This window comes from Ursus americanus, chromosome 4, assembly GCF_024610735.1.
Source record: "Ursus americanus isolate L20-20 chromosome 4, mUrsAme1.1.p, whole genome shotgun sequence".
NCBI classification, from domain to species: Eukaryota; Metazoa; Chordata; class Mammalia; order Carnivora; family Ursidae; genus Ursus; species Ursus americanus.
In genome coordinates, this window is record NC_142130.1 from 83,324,572 (window position 1) to 83,349,400 (window position 24,829).

Below are 24,829 nucleotides of genomic sequence, written 5' to 3' on the forward strand. Positions count from 1 at the left end.
TCAGCTATTTCTCTTGTAAAGATAAAACGGGGCAAATCTTAATAAAAATGACCCATTAGGAGTCTTTTTTTCCATGCAGAGAATGCAAATAACAAAATAAGCAATTTTTTTTTAAGTCTTAACAGGTCTTTCCCAATTTAGAAGTCAGCTACTCTGAATGGTTAAAATAAAAGCAATGACTTTATGAAGCTGGAACCTCTTCCCCTAAGACTGAATGTGTTAAGAGAGTGTTGAATGCAAGGAACTGAGCTGACAGGTCACATTATTTGATTTATACCCACATAACCACCAACTCCTTGTCTTTATAGATTTCAAATAAAGCTCTTTCGAGTCCTGATGATAGAATGAGAAAATCTCCCATCTGTAAGGCATTTCCATTTATGGGGTTTCTGTACCAGGCAAAACTGGTGAATCTCAAAGTTCCCAGGATTGTCCTGGAACTTAAAAATACTTGAAGACCTTGAGATAGGAGTGAAAGCTAAACTTCTCATGGCCTAAGAGCAGGGGACTGTGAGTGCAGGTGACCTAGGCCGGGGACACACCGAGGGAGCAGGAATATCATTCAAGGGAGTCTGTCTTATAGGTGTTGAAGGGCATGAACGGGCTTTACTCAGTAAAGAAATGCAATGGTATTTGCCCCTTACAAACTTCATTCTAAGCAAGAGTGATGTTTAATACTATCATTTTTATAACAGACAATTTATATATATTTTTTCTTTTTTTAATGAATTGTTTAGTGAATAGAAATCCCCTTGAAAATTTCGGAAAATTTTTATAAAGCTTTTTTTACCAAAGGGTACAATTGTGGCTCTGGAATTCTTAGAATTTCCAAATGAAAAGCATATGTTTTATCCTCTAGTTAGTTTTGAATGTTATAAAGAAATATACTTTTCAATCAATTTATTGAATATATACTAACACATTACTAATACATCTTTGGCCTATTGCTCCTTAAATGTATAATCATACTTCATCATCCAATGCATATTTTCTGTATCTGGCCCCCTCGATGTCTCGAAATACCTCAATCACTGTGCATACCTGTGAGTCAAAGAAGGAAATTGAAAAAATTAAATCAATAAATCTTTGCTTATTTTCCTGAAGCATTTTTTTTTAAATGTGGACCCACTGCTCTAAAATAGACACACATTATTTTAAACACTTGTGGACTTTGGTGACATGAACAGTAGTTTTACATTTGGGAAGTAATTTTTATTCATTAACTCATTTTTTTTTATAGAGATAGCCAGCGAGAGAGGGAACACAAGCAGGGGGAGTGGGAGAGGAAGAAGCAGGCTCATAGCGGAGGAGCCTGACGTGGGACTCCATCCCATAACGCCAGGATCACGCCCTGAGCCGAAGGCAGACACTTAACCGCTGTGCCCCTATTCATTAACTCATTTATTCTGTGAATGGGTAGCTGGGGTAAGGGACTGGACAAGAAATTCTAGAACCTGGAAGCTAGTTATTTGAAAGCAGCTGTTCAAATCATCAAGACCTAAGATAAGAAATTGAACTAAGGGATGCCTGGCTGGCACAGTGAGTTAAGCATCAGACTTTTGCTTTTGCCTCAGGTCATGATCTCAGGCTCATGAGATCAAGCCCTGCATCAGGCTCCCAGCTCAGTGCAGAGTCTGCTTCAGATTCTCTCTCCCTCTCCCTCTGCCCCTCCCCACTCATGCTCTCTCTCCCTCTCTCTTTCTTTGTCTGAAATAAATAAATAAATCTTAGAAAAAGAAAGAAACTGAACTAAGATTATTGAGAGACCCAGAAGAACAACAACTTTGGTGGAACATAACAACATAAGAGAGAAAATTAAAATAATCTGATGACAGAAGATTCAAGGTTGCGCGTTTTCAGGAAACAAAGAGTGAAAGATCTGAAAATATAAATGAGTAGCAAAGACAACATATCCCCTCCCGACCCACCAGAATGAAGTCTACTAGTTGAGAGAGTTTTCAGGAAAGCAGTGCTCTTAGGAGAGAAACAAGTTTGTGTTAATGCAAGAAAGTGAAGGGGGTATTTAGTAGGGCAGGACTGAGGGGAGGTAAAGGAATGGGCCATACGCAGAGCCTTCCAGTGATCAGGGTGGGGAGGTAAAGGGAGACCCGGGATTATGAGAGTGTCACGGTGCCTGAAATAACAGGGATAATGGACATAATAAAATCAGTCCTGGGAAATAGCACTAGAACGTTTGGGTGAAGGCCTGAGCATCTGGGATGAGAAACAGAAAGGGCTGGCTAACTTGGACACCTTTTTCTTTTTAAACAACTTTATTGAGATACAATTAGTATCACATACATTTTACCTATTTTTTTTTAAAGATTTTATTTATTTATTTGACAGAGAAAGAGACAGCCAGCGAGAGAGGGAACACAAGCATGGGCAGAGGGAGAGGAAGAAGCAGGCTCCCAGCAGAGCAAGGAGCCGGATGCGGGGCTAGATTCCAGGACCCTGGGATCATGCCCTGAGCCGAAGGCAGACGCTTAACGACTGAGCCACCCAGGCGCCCCCATTTTACCTACTTATTGTCCACAATTCAATGGTTTTTAATATATTCACAGAGTTGTGCAACCATTACCACATCTAATTTCAGTACATTTTCATTACCTCAGAAAAAAACCCTAAAAGCATTAGCACTCCTTCTCTATTCTCCCTCCCTACCTCCCCATTCCCAGCCATAGGCAACCTGAATCTACTTTTCTGTATCTGTGGATTTCCTTATTCTGAACATTTCACATAATAGAATCATAAGATAGGTGTTTTGTACGGCTTCTTTCACTTAGCAGAATGTTTTCAGGGTTCGTCCACATTGCAGCCTGTATCAGTAGTTGATTCCTTCTTATGGTCAAATAAGATTCCATTTTATGGATCTAACACTTTTTCATTATCCATTCCTCAGCTGATAGATTTAGGTTAGTTCTACTTTTGTGCTATTATGAATCATGGTGCTATGGACATTCATGTTCAAATTTTTGTGCGGATGTATGTTCTTATTTTGAGGGGGACATGCATCTGGGAGTGGAATTGTGATGGGCCATATGGTAACTATGCTTATCTTCTTTGAAATTGTCAAACTGTATGTTAATGTGACTGCCCCATTTTACACCCTGCCAGCCATATGTGAGGTCTTGAAAATCTGGAAGTGACATCATTTTAGACAGAATGCCTAGGTTTACTCTCTATCCTTATGGGGAAGGGAAGGGTTTACATCAAAAGTCAGGTCACCTTGACCCCTGTTATTGAACATAAGACTTTAGAGCCATTGAATGTTACACAGCATGATGCCCTCCCCTACTTTCAGTGTCCATTAAGGGAACCCAGCGCCACAGGTTCATTATAACAAACATTTCTACTACTCATGATAATCTTGCAAAAATAGCTCTGGCCAATCTGGCTTTACAGAAGAGGAATCTGGGCCATAAAGATGTAACAATGCACCCAAGTACTGATTGTCATCACTGATGGTATAATTCCACAATTATTCTCACAATCCATAGCGGTACAAAAACCTTGGAGTTGTAGTTTCCAAAACTATTTATTTAGGATAGTCTTACAATTATACTTCTGTATGTTTAGGAATGGCCCTAAGCACTGTAGTTGTCATTGGCAATGGCATATACATGCATTGATGCAGAAACATCCTTTGCAATGTGGGAAAGACTTCCACTAAAGTGTTGTGATGTGGCATTAAATAAGGATGACTTATATAATGGGAGTAAAAATTGATCATATTCTTAGTCATAGTGAGGAACCACATTTCAAATGACTTACTTTGGCAAGTGGTTATTAAATGTGGTTTGACGTAATGCCATAGGAAGAGAATTAGATAACTAACACCTGAATGAGTGTGAAAACTGGCCTCTTAATTGTGATTCACCTTTCTTAAGAGGCTGTAAGTTAGTGTACTATCCTCATCTGAAATTCGTCTTTCACACTGAAGTTGAACTATGTTGTTCTTCTCAATACATAAAAAAATGTCTAAATATGAAAAATATATGCACTGTGGTTCCCCTATTAGAAAACCAAAGAATATGTTATTTTTATTTTAAAAGATCTTTTCAAAAGTTCTAAGAGATTACTTAGAATAGTTATTTAGATTAAAATAACTTAAAATAAGGTATTGAGCATATGAATTATGCACATGGATACAATAAATACTATGAAATTGTTGCACATCACTGTGCAGAAAAATACTCAATGACAGAAAAATCGTTCACAATAAGTTTTAAATGAAAAATAGAAGCAGGTAGATTGGGATAGACAGGAACATCTTGATGAGAACATACATCTTAAAAGAAGTACACTAGATGGTAACATTGCTTCTCTTTGGGTCTGGGGATTTTCTTCCTTTTTGCACATAAGCAATATCAAAGTTTTCCATAATAGCATCGATAAAGAGAAAAGTAAGTATTTTTTAAAAATCTAAGATTCCAAATTATTTTGTCAATACCCTATGAAGAATTTTCTACTTATTTGGTTAGGGTTACAAAAAAATTTGACGTATAGATTAATGTTTAGAGTACAGTACTATCTGTAAATTTTTTTTTCCTTATCCCTACCAAGATATGTGTGATGAGTAAAATTAAATAGGAAATTGGAATTGAGAGAGTTTATTTTTTATTTTACAAAAATGTGAAATTTTATGTGCATGATAACCTCTTGAATTTGTGGAAATGAAACAAGTAGCTTATTCTTATGAAAGATCCAATTTGTAAAGCAAAGTGATTGCACTACTGTTTCATGTATGAGCCATTCACTTCTCTCCAAGGGAAGGGCATGCTGACAAACTTTTGTGATCCAAGCCTGCCCTCTGGTGCTTGATCTGTACCTGCTGATGAAAATTCCTAGCCTGACAAGGCAGCGCCCTCTTCAAAAACTGTTCAGAAGTAACCTGTAAATGAAAATATGATAATCCTGAGGGTAAACGTTCCTGTAGTGCCCCAGGCATTTCCATTGGTGGCTCAAAACCACCACACATGCTTAATGATAAAATAAATAGTAACATGAGTTCTAATGGGACTGTAGAAAACTGAATTACTCGGGTAAATTATAAAATATTCTTAACTTAGAAAATAAAGAATTATAGACTTGGCAAATTTGAAGGAGAATCCTTTATACGAAATAATATGATCAGTTTTATTCACCAGGTGCCATGAAAGTTGTGTAAGCATCTTTTTGAAAGTCTATGAGTCTTGAACATCAAGTAAAATACATAAAAAAGCTGTCAATTCATCAAAGTATTTTGTCAATCAAAATTTTTTGTGTGTGTAATTCTAAGAAACAATAAATAGAATGGGGAATTGAAAGAGGAGATGTGAAATGAGACTATAAAGTCATTGTCAGCTCTTAGTCATTAGCCCCTTGCTTTAAGGGAAAATCTTGTCATCAATGCTGCTTGGTTTTTTTTTTTTACTTTTTTAAGTTTTTATTTTAATTCCAGTAAGTTAACACACGGTGTAATATTTGTTTCAGGTCTACAATATAGTGATTCAACACTTCCATACAACGTCCTGTGCCCATCACAACAGGTGCACCCCTAATGCCATCACCTATTTTCCCCAACCCCCAACCTACCTCCCTCCTAGTAACCATCAGTTTGTTCTCTGTATTTAAGAGTCTGGTTTGCCTCCCTCTTCTTTTTTTTCCCCCTGAATTCATCTGCTTTGTTTCTTAAATTCCGTATATGAGTGAAATCATATGGTATTTATATTTCTCTGACTTATTTCACTTAATATAATACTATCCAGGGGCACCTGGGTGGCTCAGTCATTAAGTGTCTGCCTTTGGCCCAGGGCGTGATCCTAGGGTCCTAGGATTGAGCTCCACGTCAGGCTCCCTGCTCCACTGGGAGCCTGCTTCTTCCTCTCCCACTCCCCCTGCTTGTGTTCCCTCTCTCGCTGGCTGTCTCTCTCTCTGTCAAATAAATAAATAAAATCTTTAAAAAAATAATAATAATACTATCCAGCTCCATCCATGTTGCTGCAAATGGCAAGGTTTTATTCTTTTTGATGGCTGAGTAATATTCCATACTTCTTCTTTATCCATTCATCAGTTGATGGACACATGTATGTTCCCATAATTTGGCTATTGTTGATAGTGCTGCTGTAAACATGTATCCCTTTGAATAAGTGTTTTTGTGTTCTTTGGGTAAATACCAAGTAGTGCAATTGCTGGATCATAGGGTAGTTATTATGTTAAGATAGGAAAACATGTTTCTTCTTCCATAGGAGGCAGTCCTGATACTGACATAAGGAAGCCAGGAAGGCATGTGGTGAGGTTGGTGCCTACAGGGACTCAGTTTAGATGGCTCAGAAATGGACTCAACAATAACAACAACACCCTGAGAGGCAAAAGTACGAATGCCCAGTCCACACTGACATCACTGTATGTCTTTTGTGATGGCTTTAAATGTATTTATGGATGTCAACATGAACCATGTAATTTCATCCTTTTCTGAAATATTAAAGCCAGAGTGTTACGTTTTATGATTGTGTCACAAAATGAATTTTAAACATTATTAATATTACTTTCCAAAAATACCATGGACAACTTGAGGTCATCTAGAAGAGCTAATTTAAACAATCATTAATAAGATTTGATTTGGGACTCTTAAAAGTCATCAGTGAAAGGTCTGTGTGTTCCTACATATCAAGAATTTGGCTACTGTGAGTATGATTGCATTTAACATGGGAGTCCAGATATTGCTTCAAAATCCTGGTTTCAGTTCTTCTGGGTATACACCCAGAAGTGAGATTGCTGGATCATATGCTACTTCTGTTTTTAGTTTTTAGTTTTTTATTGTTTTCCATAAAGGCTGCACCATTTTTCATTCCTATCAACAGTATACTGAGCTTTCCTTTTCTCCACATCCTTGCCACCACGTACTTTTTCTTGTTTTGATAGTCATGGTAACAGACGTCCAAACTCATCAAATTGTGTACATTGAACATGTGCAAGGTTTTGTCTATTTTTTTAAGATTTATTTATTTATTTTAGAAAGAGAGTGTGTGAGCAGGGGGGAGGGGCAGGGGAAGAGGAAGAGAACCTTAAGCAGACTCCCCTTCTGAGCAGGGAAGCCCATGGGGGCTTGATCCCATGACCCTGAGATGACGACCTGAGCTGAAATCAAGAGTTAGACACTCAACCAGCTGAGTCACCCAGGCACCCCAGGGTTTTGCCTCTTATCCCTCAAGAAAGCTGTTTGGAAAGTATTTATAAGAAACAAGGTCTGAAGTTCCAACCTCGGAGAAGTGAGGTTAGAAGCAAAAGGAAAGCCTCTCTAAACTTGTCCTTTATTTTCTTGAGAGCTTTAGCCCTCATAGTTATCAAAATACCACAACAAGCTACTGCTTACATCAGTGAGTACAAACAGGCGGAACAAAAGAAAAAAAAATCTTATTAGTTCACTGCAGCTCACACACAAGATGTTTATGAACTATGCACTTGGCCAAAAATGAGACCCAACTAACAGTTCACATAAAATCCAGAGCTATACAAGACGTAAAACTTATCTGGCATTGCCAGAATCGAAAATAAGAAACAGTTTAGTGAATTCTAGGGGTGAAAGGAATTTAAGTATTAAGTTATCTCACCCTACTTCTTTAATTTACGTATAAGAAAATAGGCCCTGAACATGTTAGTGGTTTCCAGTAATGGAGACAGAAGCAGAGCCAGAAAGGAGATGAGTGGTCAACCTTAAACTTTCTTGCATCTGCCCATCTCATCCTTACTCACTTTGTAAAATAAAATTTTAAAAAAAGAGTCCACCAATCCATCAAAGGCCTGTTCTTCTACCTGTGCACTGAAACTGTGCTCTCTCTAGGTCTTAGATGCTTTAATTGTTGTTTTCCCTCCTTCACCCTTTACCTAGATCCTTCTCCCATTGTGTTTAAATAAATCCAAGTCTTTAGTATCTAAAACAAAAAGAAAATAATCTCTCCCTCCAGCAAGTACACTCTGCCACGCACTGCCCTACCTCCCTGACATGTTCATAACCGAATGTCTTGAAAACAATTGTGTCTTGCTAGTATTTTTTTTTTCACCTCCTACCTGCTTTTGGATCAAGTACAATGTACGTCCTCTCTCAGAGTTTCTTCCCACAGATCTTGCTAAAGTCACCAATGACTTCAGTGTGGTCCTAAATTCAGTGGAGGGAGGGTTTTCAGTTGTTACCTCTCTTAAGATTTCAGCAATGTCCAACCTTATTACATGATTTGCTGCACCTTTTTAAAAACACTCCATTCTTTTTACTTTCAACCTCCACCTTTTCCTGGATTCGTCTTTGTTTTTGCCTTGTTTTTGTTGTTACCTGTCTTACTGGTGATTTATTTTCTATCCCATTCTCCTCCTAATCTGGGCCATTAGTGATTAGAGTTCTTCAAGGTTTGGGCCCTGGCTTTTTTTTTCTTATTCTAAGCTCTGTCCCTGGCAATCTGGTACTATACACATGGCTTTACCTACAAAGCGCATACTAACCAGTATTCCCAAATTCACACCTACCTGTCAGACCTCTCTTCCGAGCACCAGACATGTCCCTCCAACTACCTAATTGACATCTCCTCTTTGATCATTAAAAGACTTTTTGCTTAAAATCCATGAATATATTCTTATCATCTTATAATTAAAGAGCAGAAACTTACCTTATGACCTGCAAGGCCTTGTACAATTCGACCCTTACTAAACTCAGAGGACGTTTGCACTAAACACCGACTCACTCTGTGCCCCACTCAGATTAGCTTTTTCCACCATGTGCCCTCCATGGAGAGGAATTTTGCTTTCTTGCAAACCCCTTTTCTTGGTTTCCCATTCTCTCTTTTCCCAGGTATTTCTATTTGTCTTTCAGATTTCAGTATTGATGTCACTTCTTTAGGAAAGCTTTGTTTGATCTCAGCTGGTATTTAAAGGATAAGTTATACTGATGGGTTTTTCTAGTAATTATTTTTTAAAGTATTATTTTCCCAACACACAGCAGCTTTTTTCTCGGTATAACAAAAGTTAATACTCTGCGTTGCTGAATAGCAAATAGACAATTTTTTATTCCCACTTGAAGAGTTATATTTTGCAAAAGTGTTCATAAATAATAGCCTTATTTTGATTTTTTCAGTATAAAAAAATGGCCTTGATGGCATATTATGATGTAATGCTATTGTTTATAGAATGATTAAAGGTCAGTATTGAAACCTGATATTAGCTGCCATCTTATAGATATGAATGAATGCTCACCAAACATTTATTTTACTGCACTGGATACTGTAGCTAATAAGCCAAGGAATAGACATATATTAGGTGCATGTACTGTTTCTAAACAACACAAACTAAAGAAGATAAATTATCAATACAGTTTAGTATTTGCTAATTTTACTACACTCTTCCATTGTATATATGAAGAGAATTCATAGGTTTTGTAAATTCATTTTGAGTAAAGTTAAAATATTATTTTATAATAAAGGGCCTTTTACTTAAGGTGGCCCAAACAATGATATTAAATATTTGCTATAAAGAGAATTATAAGAGTTTTATTTTCCTAATACTGAAAGTGACTTAACAAACACTTATTTCTATTAACTTGAAAGAAAAAACCTTTCATACCAGGTTATCAATTATGAATTATTGGATAATTATTCTTGATAACACTCACTATGGCTGCAATTGCATTCTTATTTGTGTCATTGATTTTGTCTCCAGTAGCCTGTAAATGCCATGAGGGTAGGGGCGCCTGGGTGGCTCAGTCAGCTAAGCATCTGACTCTTGGTTCCAGCTCAGGTCATGATCTCAGGGTTGTGAGATTGAGCCCAGCATTGGGCTCTGTGCTCAGCAGAGGTCTGCTTCAGATCCTTTCTCTCTCCAGCTCTCTCTTTCTCTCTCAAATTAATAAACAAAATCTTTACAAAAATAAAAATAATAAATAAATAAATGCCATGATGGTAGAGACTATTTTCTTTTTACTTATTTTTTGCTAATGCCAAAGCCAGTATCCGACATTTAAGAAATATTTATTAAATAAATTGAATTACAGTTTTTTAATCAGAAGTGGATTTTGTTATGCACTTTGGCGTCAAACTTGACACTGATGCTCAGATCCTGATAAAAGAGTCATAGTGATGATTCAGATTCTCATGAGCATTTGGCCAGCAAATCATTAATTCTTTTTACAACTGCTGGAAGTACTTGACTCATAGCATGTGCTCAATACATTGCAGAATGATTAACAACAGAAGGTAGTAATCACAGAGGAGATGGACTATTTAATTTCTTTTGTTCTGTACAAAATGTTTCTATTTTAAGGATTACAAAGATTAAACAATTAAATATGTCTATCTCAAGTGAAAAAGAAAAAAAAGAAACAAGTGTTAGTGAGGATGGAGAGAAATTGAAACCTTTGTGTGTTGCTGGTGGTAATACAAAATGGTGCAGGTACTGTGTGAATAGTATTATGATCCCTCAATAAATTAAACAGAATCACCATATGATCCGGCAATGCCACTTCTAGGTAAATAGCCCAAAGAATTGAAAGCAGGGATTAGGACAGATACTTTTACACTAATGTTCACAGCACTATAGCCAAAAGGTAGAAACAGCCCAAATACCATACATTGACAAATGAATAAATAAATGAAATGTTTGTAGTATATTCATTCAGCAGAATATTATTCAGATTTAAAATGGAATGAAATTCTGAGACATGCTACAACATAGATGACTCTTTAAAGACATGCTAATTGGCAAGAATGCAGAGAAAGGGGAACAGTTTTACACTCTTGGTGGGAGTGCAAACTGGTGCAGCCACTCTGGAAAACAGTATGGAAGTTTCTCAAAAAAGTTAAAAATGGAGCTACCCTATAAGCCAGCAGTTGCACTACTAGGTATTCACCCAAAGGAAATAAAAGTGTTTATTTGAAGGAGCACCTGCACCCCAATGTTTTTAGCAACATTATCAACAATAGCCAAAGTATGGAAATAGCCCAAATGTCCATTGACTGATGAATGGATAAAGATGTGGTATATATACAATGGAATATTACTGGGCCATCAAAAAAGAATGAAATCTTGCCATTTGCAATGACGTGGATAAAGCTAGAGAGTATTATACTAAGCAAAATAAGTCAGAGAAAGACAAATACTATGATTTCACTCATATGTGGAATTCAAGAAAAGATGAACATAGTAGGGAAAGAAGAGAGAGGCAAACCAAGAAACTGACTCTTTACTATAGAGAATAAATTGAGGGTTGCTGGAGGGGAGGTGGGCAGAGGGATGGGTTAGGTGGATGGGGGATAGGTTAGATGGGTGATGAGCATTAAGGAGGGTGCTTGTAATGATGAGCACCAGGTGTTGTATGGAAGTGATGAATCTATAAGTTCTACTCCTGAAACTAATGTTACACTGTATGTTAACTAACTGGAATTTAAATAAAAACTGGAGAAAAAAAAAAGAAACTACGATTATTTCCAAATGGTGATACTCTAATTTCATCATCCCTTCTCTGTATATAATGGTCATTCTACTTTAAGTAAGAACTTTTTTCTCCCATTTATCTATTTATTTATTTTTTCATAGTATACTCATAGATTTCCATCTGATTCAAAGAGATATAATAAGATCACATACATTTTCCCAAATCTGGCCAGTGGGAACCCCTTAAAGCTTGGTTTTGTGTCTTTTGACATGTCTCCACAATCTTCGAGTACTTTATTATTTTCATGTCAAACAAGAAATTCCTTCTCATACTCTTCCTGACCTAGCCCTAGAACCAGCAATTTTTCCACGAAATTCCTGTTTCTGTTAGTAAGGATTAGTATTTAGAAATCAAGGTCATGGGTCTAGGTTTGCTTATTTGTTACTGGACCAATACAGCACAAGGGCTCCCTTAGTGAACAGAGCTAGAAACACACACACACACACACACACACACACACACACACACACACACCTTTTACATCTATATCTATTTCTATGTCTGTCTTATTATCTAACTGTATTGAAAACTATGAGTTCAAGCCAATATCTCTGATTCCAATATAGCACAAACGCTCATTTTAGCAATCTCCCTACCTTATTTTTAAACTCACCTCTCTGATTGTGAGAAGCCTGGCTCCCATTATCCTCAACACATTTACTTACTGCTCAGTCCTTCTGGTAATATGAATCTCTTGATCTTGTTGGACCCCTCCCTGCTCAGCCACTTCTCTCTCCAGGCCCTGGCCCTTGCCAGGCCAGGTCCTATTTCTCATTTCATGTACCTAACAGCTTTTTGGCTAAATTATCCAGAATGGAAAGAAGTAAAGAAAGAAGGGAATGAAGGAGGAAAAAAGGGAGAGATAGAAAGGAGTAGAGAGGAAGTAAGGGAAGTAGAAGACAAAAAAAATATAGAGAGAAGGAAGTCAATAAGTTTTAGGATAATGCCGCAGAATTTGAATCCAGGAGCATCCGACTCCAAATTCAGAGCACTTTCTTCTACATAATGTTATCTCCTATGGCAGGTCACATCTGAGTGTGTGTGTGAGTTTTTTATCCAGCTCCAATACTGCAGTGTGATTTTTACCTAGGAAAAATGATTCTCTCTGGAAATTTCTCATCAAACCATGCAAAGTGTGTATATGTGTGTGAGTGTGTGCTCATGCATACTTAATTTACCAATATAAAATAAATTACACCTCCAAGTATAAAATGCTATCATAATGTAAATAATCCTAAAGCTGTGTATTTTCTCACCAAGATACATTTTCTCAAAGGGGTGAATTTGGAAGATAAAAGATGATAATACAGTGAAAAGACAAATCACTACGAGTTACCGAACTTGCTTCCTACCCTTTGCTCTATCCTTGCTTGCAGACCAGCTGTGTGACTTTTAGCAAGCCAACAAAACTGTAGGTGTGAGTTTTTGTTCACTCTTTAAAAAAAGCTCTAGAAATGATCTCCGTCATTCATATACTTGAAAATGTTATGCAATCCCTTATCTTTGTTTGACACCATTTAAAAGGGGAAATTTTCAAGGATGTACACAACGCAAGTATGTGGCACCTCCGATATGAAACTCAGCAGCCAGAATATGTGAACTTGTTCAACAAGGGAAGGACCTGACAGGAAGAATGTGTGGCTTCACTTAAGAACCCTGAAAATGAATACAGTTACTTCGTGTAAGGTCCTAATGCAGTTCAGTAACCTTCCTACACTTGTAATTAAAAAGAGGAAAATATTAAGTAGGTCATATATTGAACTTTCTGAGTTAACTTAGAAAATTTTTAATCTCCTCTACACAATTTAGCTGTCTTCATTTACATTTTCATAAGAGATAAAATTAGCACCAAGCATGAGGAATTTAAGAAATCGAAATTATGTTCTTAAAAAATTGGCAATGTTGATAAAACATTTTTGAACTATATTGCATAGGCTTACAAATGTTTAAATTGTTAGAATTATTTTAGAACTAGACTGGGAACACCATTTTATATTAAATTTTAAAAAACCAAATTCATTAAAGGTCTGAATGAGGCTTTTCTGTACACAGAAACTCAACAAAGTCTATCCTCATATATAGCTCAGAAAGGTTTATGGTCAAATAAGTGTGAACAATCCTCTTCCTTATCTGCTCTTTATTTCTATAAATAAATGTTTGTTTATTTATTTATTTATTTGCAAAATGGTGTAAAAAGAAAAAAATCCCTGATTTTTTTATGAGTTTCCTGTCTTGAAAAATGTAATCTGATAGGTGATACTAATAAAATTTATCATTTTAGAATATACGATTTTTTACAAATGTGTAATTATTACATTTGACTCATTAAAAATAGTAAGAGGATATCATAATGGTACATACATCCCAGGCTACTTACAGTTGTTTTCACCTCAGGCTTCCTTGAAGTCTGGGCATGTGGCTCATCCAGGTGGTGTGAACTACACACGGATAGCCATGCCTTTCTTCATCCAGGCCAATTCCTGTATCTGACCGCATCAAATAGTAAACCAACTCCACACAGACACTTATTTTGCATTTTATTTTCACTTTTTGCATTATATGTATTTCTATAAACTTCCATAGTATTTTTGGACTGAAGAGTGAGTACATGTTAATTAATCAACTGCTTAAGAAAATAATATTTTCCCATCCTGTGCTCTTTGGAGTGGATTTTGTCATCCAGTGTCTATGGCCTGAATGACAGCACTATGGATTAATGGGGTTGATCACAGGTGGTCATAGAGAGTTTTCCTTATTTCATCAATAACTACTTTAGATGTATCTTCTGGGCCCTGAGGAATTATGTGACAGTAATAATAATTTACTACCTCTTGGAAAGTCTCCATAAGTTCCATCCAAAAGGCATCCCCACCAGCTGTAAATATCAGAACACAAATATTATGAGCTTATATAATTGAGTTAGGCGGACGAATTCTACTGTAAAGGTAACAAGGTGATAGAAGAAATCCTTGTCTTCCATTGTTGAAGAAATATCTTCACAGATCTATCAAGGTAAAATGAATGGTTTAAATCATTAGGATGTGTGAGAGAGACAGCAAATACCCCTATATAGATGGTGTCCCCTTCTCTTTTCTTCCTTCTGTATTTCTCTCCCCCCTACCTTCCCTGGATGCAGAAACCATTTTAGTGGGCTTTGCTCTATGACAGTTGCCACTTTGAATGGCTACCCAGAGAAGAAGGTGAAATAATCCTCAAGGTCAAGGGCACCTTTCCATCCTTTTGCAGTCTCTCAGGCACATGCACACCTGCAGTGTCTGTCACACATGGGAACCCATTAACCCTGTTCTTTCTAAAGAGCTGTAAATGGGAAGTGTTGGAGAAAGGGCTATGTAGTCCTGGCCTTTACACTGTTGTGGGTTGGGTTTTTTTTTAAACTCTGACTGAAATTAAAGACTATATTCCAAACACTCCAAGCTCAAGTGAATCAGACAGATCTGACCCCCCTCTTGGACACACTGACTTATTTTCTACTGCATCTAAGATTCTCTATACCTTGATTAGCTATGCTTACATAATCAGCATTGTTGGTAGTTTTCAGGATGCCATACTACACATCATAGAATACACATTACATACCTTTTCAACTCATCAAAATGTTCTTAACAGAAACTTGAAAAGAAGATTACTAAAAATACTCCATAGAACACAGCAAAGTATTTTGAGGCAACTTAATGAAAAGTACAACAGTGGAAGGTCTATAACAAATGTTTATTTCCTTCTAAACTCTTCTTAATATGCTATAGACACATTTTGACACTTGATGACTGATCTTCGGGATCCTCATTCGACTTCCTTGCATTTCCATTAAGAACAAGAAAATTATCATTTCATAAGCCCCAATTTTTCTCCTTTCTCTTCTTCGAAACCTTAAATGACCAAGAAAAGAATATTTTTAGATGGCTTCCTCTTTGGAGTAAAAGAGGTAAGTTTGGGTGATGTTGTTTTTGAAATGTGGACGTTGATTTCGCAACTCAAGTGTCACATGCAGGGAGCAGAGTATGAATATTTATTTGTCCTCATCTGCTCAGCCAGCAGTGCTGACAGCCCTTTCTTCTGAAGTTACCAAAGCCAACACCTAGGTGGATTCCTAGAGGGCTGGAGTTGGCAATGACATTGTTCAGACACATTGACATGTAAAATGAGTGTTACAACAACATAAGCATTTCAGCCCATGGTGGCATTACCTTCAAGGTTTGCCTGGAAATAGAAATTTCTCAATTATGCTCTATTAAGCACTTTATGTTCTCTCTTTTCCTTAGCTTGTGAAACTCTAAAATGCTTGATCTGCTTAATATTTTAGATTATACTGATGATAGAATGATAAATAGGCTTAATTTTGCCAACATAGCATATGGTGACTGTTGAGGTTGTTTCATGTGTGTGTTCTTAATTTTCTTAATGAGCCCCTGTGCCTCATGGGAGTAAATTGACTATTATTTATATTGTTTTCGGATGCCCAGAGGCTTAAATGTGATTCATCTGGGGAAGGAGAGCTTACTTTCTTTCTTTTTTCCTTAAACAGAGCATAAAAAATGTAAGATAAAATGTAGGTCATTGAAAATAGGATTGATTAGTGACTTGACATCTCACTAAAAAAACAGGGAGACATGAACTCCAAAGAATGGGGCCGTGTCAATGTCATAGTCAGTTTAGGCTGCTATAACAAAGTGTCACAACTTGGGTAGCTTATAAACAATAGAAACTTATTTCTACTAGTTCTGGAGGCTGGGAAGTCCAAGATCAAGGTGCCAGCATGGTTGTATTCTAGTGAGAACTCTTCCTGGTTCATAGCTGGTGTCTTATTGCTGTGTCCTCACAGGGACAAAGGAGCTAAGGCTCTGAATCCTCTTATAAGGCTCTAATCTGTTCATGATGGCAGAGCCTCCCAAAGACCTCATCTTCTAATACCATTATATTGGGCATTAGGATGCTAACACAAGAACTTTAGGAGGAACACATTCAGCCCATAATAGTCAATATGGCAATATTTAAGAAACTCTACCTTCCATACCATTAGGAGAATGTTTCCTTAACAAAACTACAGAGAAAGGGAATACATCTCAAAATGGAAAATCAAAAATCTCTATGTAGGTGTGACTCCTAAACCTATAGATTTACCTGAGAGAAATATGATCACTAACCAGATCAATGGGAACAATTTTCTTTGACATTTCCTAATAATATCTGAGATCCCCAGAACCCCTGAGTATATCCAGGCTCACTGAAAGATGGCGGTGAATCTGTATACCAAGAAGACAAAGATGGCCAAGCATGTGAACAGACATGGAACCAGTCACAGAAGCAGTTACCACTGAAAACCAGTAAGTCATGGCCAAGGTAGTTGGCCTTAAATTCTTTTCCTTGTAAGTGACTTTAGGAAATCCTTTCTTTGGGGCACCTAAAGACCATGAGATTTGGGATATTGTAATTTGCTTAAAAATGTGCTGGGCATATGATTCATCGTTTATTATTTGGGTGTGTCGAAGTAATATATTTTCTTTATTTCTAGATCTGAATTTAATTTCTGACTTGAGGCCTGTTTGCCCAATATGAATTTCTTAAACTAGCTCATTATGGTTCTTCCATTTGTCCTTTTCTTGTGAGTTCTTAGATCAAATCAGAATTGTCTGGCAGCCTGGCTCACAACTCCATGTTAATCTGTCCTTCCCCTCTCCCAGTTATGTCCCAACCCTCAAGGTTTACAAGTCTGCAGGCTGCCAAAAAAAAGGACGAGTTCTTCTAGGTGATTGTTCATCCACTGGTGGTGGGAAGGGAGAGGCCTGCTTCTTGTTCTCTTTTGCTTTTTGGCAGGAACAACATGGGAACTCACTTGTTGGTACACATTCGGTTCCCTAGCAACTCCTTGGCATCGCCTCTGAGGTTCCAGGCTCTTTGTAGGAGTTTTAATTGCATCGTGAACAACCCTATATTCTTACAGACTTAAAACAACACAAACATTTATTTTTCTCATGAATGTGTAGGTTCAAGCAGGGCAGTCCAGCTATAGGAGGTGTGTTGAGTTCAAGTCTGTTCCAATGGCAGCCAGGGCCCAGCAGTTCACTGGGATCTGCTCTTATCATAATGGATGGCAGAAATCCGGGAAGAGAATAAGAAACACATGATAGCCCTTAAGGTCTTCTCACTGACTCACTATCTCTTCCTCTCCTATTCACTCACCAAAGTAGTCATATGGCCAAGCATAGCTGAAATGGTGCAGTAAAGTACACTCCATGTCCAGTAAAGTATGGCAAAAGTCAGGGTAAAAAAAGTAGGTAAACATGACAACATAAAGGTCAGATTCAATCATCCTTCCTCTGTAAATCCCACTTTCAAATTCAAATCCCATTTGGAAGTAGAAATGAGTCAAACAGATGGCAGGTCAAAATATTATCTTTTCTTATAGATAAGATTTATTGGAGAAATCAGAGTGACTCTAGGCTAGACTGGACTTCCAACTATGCAACTCCATTGGATATTATTTACCTGCCCAAAAACTCAGAGCCAGCAATTGTATTCTGAAATGAGGAAGAAGATACTAGACAGACATAGCTAAAACAGAAAGAACCCAGAATGAGATTCACACTCAGAGATAAGTTCTAATTCCCAGTCTCACCCAGACAGTGTCTGTATACCATTTCTTTTTGAGAAAGAAAAGTGAGAGATAAGAAGAACCTATATTTATTCGTTCCACATTCCTGGGAAGTATGGAAGTTTCCAAACCACTTTAGAATTATAAGTGAGGGATACATATTCTGCTCTAACGTATCTCTCTTCTGATTCCCATCATGGCTCCCATTCTGTTTCCCTGGATGCAAGTCTTTTCAACTTGCCTTGGAGATCCCCTCACTGTTGCCTCAGCTTACTTTGCAACCTTCTTGTATCCCTCTCATCTCTCAATTCACCAAAATAAATGAAGTGAAGGATCTTCTCCACTGACAATGAGCCATGTGGGAGAGGTAGAAAGAACTGTACACAAATCATACAATTTCTGGTTTACTACACATCTATCAGTCTGTTGATTCAAACAGTCCTAACCTGGCTGTGAGCAGTGGTGAGCAAACAGAGTCACCCTTTATCAAATATCCCTCAGACAACAGGATGAGCTCAAATATTTGCTTCCCTCTTCTCTGTAGGGATTATTCCAGGCTTGGGGAAAAAAAGTGTTTCCCACCTCTTTTCTTTCTCAATTCTCTTGTCCTCTGGGATAGAATACACCATTGTGTCTGTTTGTACCACCATGCAAATCTGCATAAGCTCATCTCCAGATTGGTGTGTTTTCAATTTAGGATTTAATATCTGGCAGCTTTGCTTATAGGGCAATAGTCATAGTTTCTTTTTTGCCAACATAATGAAAGAATAGAAATATAATACAGGGAAATAGGTAGGAATTAATATTCCACCAATAAATACTTAGGTTCTACCACAGAGAAACCATATATATTGCAGTCATTCTTTTTTTTTTTTTTTTTCATTTTGTAAGTATTCCTTGACCTACTTCTATATTTCCAGCGTTCTGGTAATGATTGCTATTCCATAGCCATCAAGATAGGGATGACCTCATCCTCATTTACTTACAACTTACTAGGCTATTGATTTTCCCTTCTTTTCCGTTAAATGTCTTCTTCCAATGATTGTAAGAATGTTTTTTAAAACATTTTTTTTTTAATTTTTAAGTAAATGTTTTTAAATGGAGAGTAGGAGGCTTTCCCTAGTTTTGTAATATTTCAAACCAAGAAGTATATGTATTTCAAACCAAATTCCTTTTAAGATAATACAGAATTTTTATCTTTGGTACATTCAAATGGCTGCAAAAATTAAAACATCAACAACAACAAAAATCTAACACAAGATACACAAGTCTCACTCTATTTAAACAAGTGAATGTGCAATATATAGAAAAGAAGCTCATGTGGAGTATTAATATGTTAATGCATGCTGTTTCTAGTAAATTTACCAAATAATTCCATGTAGTTTGGAATTGTTGCTTTATCCTAGAATTTTCTGGGGATCCCACTTTACTTTGTCTTCCACAGCTGTATCACATCCTAAGTGACTCTCATATCCAGATTTTTTTTTCTTATTTATTTGATTTTACTTTTTCACCAAAGGCAGATAATGGGGTTACTTTAGGATATTGCCTCAGTAATTCTGGTGTGTGAGTAATGCCATGTGAAGTCTAACTTTTAAAATACTTTCACCAATTTTCCTCTTCAATTAAAAACCTCATTGTTTAAGAGCACCCTAAATTAGATTTCCAACAAAAATGCGTGACAAAGCTACATGTTTATTAAATTTTGAATCATTTTCAATATTCATTATCTGCCCAGACTTTTCTTTATCCAGCTCCTACCTCCCCACCAAGTAGTAGACATTGACACCCTGCCTAGCACTTGATAACCCCCCAATTTGGGAGCTGGACTTTGTTTCCTGCTTCCTCAGCAGCTGGCCGAGACCCAGATAGAGGATGAAGCCCCCCTAGTTCTAAAGCCTTTATCAACAAGGCTAGCAACTCAGGCAGTAAATACACTGCTTGTCAAACTTCTTTGGAATTAATCATATAAATTAAGAACCAAAAACTTTCCAATTCTTTCGATGACTTAAAGTAGGCTTAGAAGAGGGTAGCATGGCATATGTTTGGGAATAAGAGCAACTATAGGGTAACCATTATATTCCAGGATTGAGCCTTCTCTTCAAAACTGTGTCATTAATAGCATTTTTCCTGTTTCTAGGTGATGAACTAAAGCTCAAAGAGATTTTAAAAGTTTTCTGAGGCTACAAAGCTAGCTAGCAATGAACAGATCAATAATTCAAATCCATGTGTCCATTTTTTTTCTCTCTGAACCTATAGCACTTTACATATTGAAGACCTTACATCAGCCAAAGGTAGCAAAGTTGGTAATTTTAAGTAAAAACAGGAAAAGATGTATAATTTCTTAAAAAGAGTAAACCCAATAGCAGAGCTATGAAATCTGCCAGCATCTCTTTTGAGCCCTCTGCAAAACATATGTTAGAAGTTTTCACCGAGAATATTTTATTCCCTTGCAAAAACTTCACATTTGTTACTATAAACCTCTGTGACTAAAGTTAATTGTTCACACTTGCACTGTGTATTCCAGAGTTTGTAGAAAATATTTCTGAATATCATTGAAAAAGCAACCAAACGGTAGTTCTAATTCCAGAAATTGCAGGGTAAAATGTATCAGACTGCTTCTGAAGCAGATAATTTAAAAAGTCCAAACAAATATAACAAAAACAGGTATTTGAAGGCCCTGGAGACAAAAGAAGAATGGGCAAAAGCTAGATGATTTATTTCAGATTGAGGTACCAGGGGACAGTTCTGGGGCTTGAATGACTTGAAACTGAGGGAAAAAATCCCAGAAAGGAAGTTAGTCACAGAAGAGAGGAGGCTGACAATCTATGTAAAATCCGTGTGTAAACTCTTCTCAACTTCTTGACTGACCCTGGACTGAATATATACAGAGGAATTCAGTAATAATCAAGCAGATCAGTGACAACCCAAACTAGAAAGTGAAAACGGAGAAAAAAAAAATTATTTTGTTGCCCATTGAAGAGAGATAAAGTTTCAAGTACGAGACTTGCTAAGTAAGAAGATCCTGGATAAATCTCAACCTTTTCATTAAAATCTCAGGAGGGTCATATGGTAGGAAAATACTATGTGCCAGAATTAAGAGATCTGCAGTAAACTTGAAAAAGATATAGCCTGCCAAAATATAAAACCAAGTCTCCAGAAGAAAAGTGACAAGTCTTTTACCAATGATTCAGTAACTGAGTTAGCAAACTATAACAAAAATTAACACTTTTCAGGGATAAATAACAGAATCCAGAGTCTCTAAAAATATTAATGGCAATATTACTTAAGCGATAAAAAATTCTGGACATGCAAAGAATAAGGAAAAAGTGACACATAGCCTAGACACAAATCAACAATATAAAAGGAACCTGAGATGATGCACATGTTAGAATTAGATGACAGGCAATTTAAAGCAACTATTGTATAAATATGTCAAGATATAAAGAAAGTAATTATCATAATTATTTAATGAAGAGTGGGTATCAAGGGAGAATCAAAAAACCTCAAGAAACTTCAGAGAAAAGGACAATATATACAATGAAGAAAGCTGTCAAAACCAACAAAAACAAGTTAACTGTCACAGCCCAGAGAAGCATAAGGACACATGACAGTTACACATAGTATAGTATCCTGGATGAGATTCTGGAACAGAAAAAGAATATTAGGTGAAAACTAAGGAAAGCTGAATCGAGTATTGATTTTAATTAAAATAATATATTGATACTGGTTCATTAATTGTAACATAAGTACCATACTAATCTAATATGTAAATAATAGGAGAAAAGTTATACAGGAACTCTCTGTCCTATATTTTCAATTTGCTTTTGTAAGTCTGAAACCGCTTTAAAAAGCAAAGTCCCTTAAAAAATATACTGGATGTACTTTGCAACAGATTGGCGATGGCAGGAGAAAGGGTTAATGAATTTGAAGAACATCAATAAGAATGACCCAATCTTAAAAAAATCGAGAAAGAAGAATTTTAAAATATAGCCTCAGGGATTTATCAGACAATATCAACATGCCTGGTACACAGGTAATTAGATTCCCAGAAAGAGAAAAAAGAGAAAAAAGAAAATGAAAAATTTTTAAAGATGTAACAGCCAAAAATATTTCAGGTTTGGAGAAAACACTAACCTACCAACACAAGGATCTTAACAAACTGCAAGACAAGAACAATAAAAGCTATACCTAGATGCATCACAGTCAAACTGATAAAAACCAAAGATAAATATATATATTTGCCAGAGGGAAAAACACAGCATATTTCAAGGAACAAAGATACAATCAATGGCTGACTGCAGATAGAATCAGTGAAAGTAGGTAGCTTTTAATGACATTTATGTTAATGAAAATGAAAACAAAATTTTCAATTCAAATTCCCACATCCAGTCAAAATAACTTACAACAGCCACATAAATATATTTTTAGGTAAACAAAAGCCAAGAAGATACCTTTCTCAAGTCCTGTACTATAAGACATGTGAACAGGAATTCTTCAGGCTGTAGCAAAGTGACACCAGATAGAAATCCACATCTACAGGAAGGAATGAAGACTATCAGAAATGAGACTACACATGTTTTTCTTAATGTCTTTAAAACAAGTGATGGCTCAATGCTAAAACTATAGCATTGAAATTTGAGATTTATAATAGAAGTAGATTGAAAATCTATTAATCCATAGAATGGGGATGAGTATATAACATTATTTCAAGTTTCTCACATTTCACATGAAGTTGTACAAGATTAATTGTAATTCTCCTGTGGTAAGTGAAAGATGACCTATTGCAATGACCTATGGCAAAAGACCGAAGTCATACTAAGCAGTTTTCGACAACCACCATGAGATTAAATTTGAAATCTGTTACAGTGTTAGCCAGAATAGTCCCAAAATTTTGGAAATTAAGCCACACACATCTAAATAATTAATATGATAAAACAAGAAATCCTAAGAGAATTATAGAAGGTTTTGAATTTAATTCTTTTTTTAAGTATAGTTGAATATAGTTGACACCCAATGTCACATTCGTTTTCAGGTGTACAACATAGTGATTCAACTTCTCTATACAATATGCTGTGCTCCCCACAAGTGTTTGAATTTATTTCTGGTCACAACACAACTTATCAAAATGTGTGGGATGCAACTAAGATGGTGCTGAGGAGGAAATATATAGCTATAAATGTTTTAAGAAGAAAAGAAAGTTTAAAATTAGTGATAGAATTTTCCATCTTCTGCAGCTAGAAAAAAAATGACTCACTTATATCCAAATTAAGTAAAAGAAGGAAATAATAAAGATAACAGGTATTAAAAATACATAGATTTATTTTTTAAATAAGTAGAAAACAGACAAATTAATAAATATAAAAGTTACCTGTTTTTTTTTTTTAAAGATCAGTCAATTGATAAACAACTAGCAGGACTGGTCAAGGAAAAAGCAAATTAAGAAATAGAAAATCGCTAAAATCAGGAATTATAGCAGGATTCTCATGAAAATCCTATCAAGAATACATGTGTAATAGTGGAGTATATGAACAACTTTATTCCAACGAGCTCGAAGGCTTCAATGATAAGGACAATTCTTTGAAAAATAAAACATATCAATACTGTCATAAGTGGTAGGTGATGAGACACTAAATTGTACACCTGAAACTAATACTGCACTGTGTGTAAACTAGCTGGAATTTAAATAAAAACTTGGAGAAAAAGAATTGAAAGCTCTATACCTATTTCTATATTAATGCATTTGAATTTATCAAAAAATTCCTCCAAAGGAAAGTACAAGAAAATACATTTTGTAGCATATAAATTCTTTTAATATTAAATAATACCAATATTAAGCAAAGTCTAAAACATTGTCTGGTAGCTCTTATCAAAAAAAGAAAGAGGAAGAAGAGCGAAAGACAGAAGGGGAAAACCTTCAACTTAGTACCATTAGTTACAATAGTATGACAATAGTCCAATTTTATTATTTCATTCAACAGTAAACTTGTTTCCTATGGAGGCTCGTACAACTTGTGTCCCAACCTGACCACTCTCGTGAAACATTTTGGGAGTGCACACACTTACCTTTTTTCTCGCCACCTTATATCTGCACGGATTTTTTTCTCCTCTTCCAAGATTTCTCTACCTCTAGATGGCCTAGCTCATATCTAAGTTATTTTAGCCACAAATTTCTATAAACCGTAGTGTTGTCATGAAATTTGAAGTGGAGAGGATGCTTGGGTAAAGCTTGGAGGAGAAGGTTGGCTTAGAAAAGCTTTGTAATTGATTTTAAGAAAATGATCGAGTAGTGATGCTCTCTGTGCTTGGGTGAAAATCTGGGCCTTGAATCTGCCAGATTATGACCTTCCCAGGCCACAGCAAGAAATGCACATCTAGTTTTAAAAATGGAATTTTTATTTTTTTAGCTTTGAGGCATTTTATTATAAAAAGCTGGCACTTAAATATATCAACTAATAAGAATTTAAAATTCATCACACATTTACTTCATGTTTTTTATCTCGACCTGCTAGTAAATCTTTAGCTTCATTGATTTTGGCTGTGGTACAAGGAGCCAAAATTGTCCAGGTGATTTAAAAGCATAATCCATTGATGAGTATTTCATATTGTTCCTTTACTGGCAGCAGGACTTATGCCTAGCATCAATACTGCTCCTCATTTTGTCATTTGGGGTTCAAACCATCTCTGTAATAACCACCCCTGGAGGCAGATTTTGGTGGGCTTTGAAAAACTTGTTTTACTGGAGGCTCCCTATGTTTCAT

The 24,829-nt window shown here is 36.3% G+C and overlaps 1 pseudogene; it reads right to left on the reverse strand.

Annotated features, from left to right (window-relative positions):
• Positions 1 to 963: 963 nt before the first annotated feature.
• LOC148110282 (mitochondrial import inner membrane translocase subunit TIM14 pseudogene) lies at positions 964 to 24,829 on the reverse strand (annotated as a pseudogene).